Source organism: Rhagoletis pomonella, unplaced genomic scaffold (assembly GCF_013731165.1).
Source record: "Rhagoletis pomonella isolate Grant_MI unplaced genomic scaffold, Rhpom_1.0 Rhpom_scaffold_00003, whole genome shotgun sequence".
Taxonomy (NCBI): Eukaryota; Metazoa; Arthropoda; class Insecta; order Diptera; family Tephritidae; genus Rhagoletis; species Rhagoletis pomonella.
This window is the reverse complement of record NW_023458557.1, coordinates 37,655,106-37,656,186: the sequence shown is the minus strand read 5'-3', so window position 1 is coordinate 37,656,186 and position 1,081 is coordinate 37,655,106.

Genomic DNA, 1,081 nt, shown 5'->3' with positions numbered 1-1,081 from the left:
GTTACTATTACTTTTAATTAAATGTTTTTTGTTTATGCTTACTCAATCTGTTATCTGACAACACTGTTATCACCTGATATTTGCATGCTTCTTTTGTTGTCTTCTCTATGACAAATTCTTGCTTTTTCCTCTATTTATGTAAAAATTATAGTTGCGTGCATTTGAATGCATTTTTTTAAAGCTTTGATCTGCAATCAATCAATCGGATTTCAGCTTTCGCAAAGTAAACAACGTAGATTAAATTGTGGTCTTTTAAAGACAAATAAAGAAACAAAAGTGAAGTGAAGTAAAATCAAAAGCAAAAATAAGTTAAAAAAAAATCACAAAATGCCGTTTGAAGCGTGTGATATAGAAAAAAATAAATTACCAACAAGTGATGCAATATTTTTTACATATAAAGAAAAATGGTGCATCAAATATTAAAAAAAATCAAACTTTAGTAAAATATATGCATGTGATTACAAATATGGTTTGTGAGTTGTGGAAATATACAAACATTCCGATAGTATGTAAAACTACAATTAGAAGGTATTTGAAAAATCTTCTGATGTCATATAAAGATATTGTTAAAAATCCAAGTAAATATGATAGTAACGAGATGTATTGGAATAAATTGTTCGAAATTTCAAAATGCAAGTGCGGCATTAAAAAAAATTCCGAGTGCTTATGTTCCGAAAATGAAAAAATTCCACCAAATATGGTAGCATTCTTTATCGATCAGAGCGGACCAAGGCTTTTAACCTTTGATGATATCCACGTTGATAACATGGAGATCGATATGATCGATCAAGGTTCAAGCATTGCCGGAGTAAATCAATCTCCTTTTACCGTTTCATATGCACCAGGTTCAAGTGAAGAAACTGAATCTGATGATGAAAATAATGACGTATCGCCGAACGAAGAGCAGCTGAAAGTATCAAACATATCGCTTAATAATTATGCTGTAGCTTTAGATCGCACTAATACTTCGGATCGCACTGGATCTTTACTTGCAACAACATTCATAAAAGATTTAAAACATTCGATTGCTAGAAAAGCGAGCAAAGATTATGAAGGCATTAGTGAAAGAATGTTGAGTTTC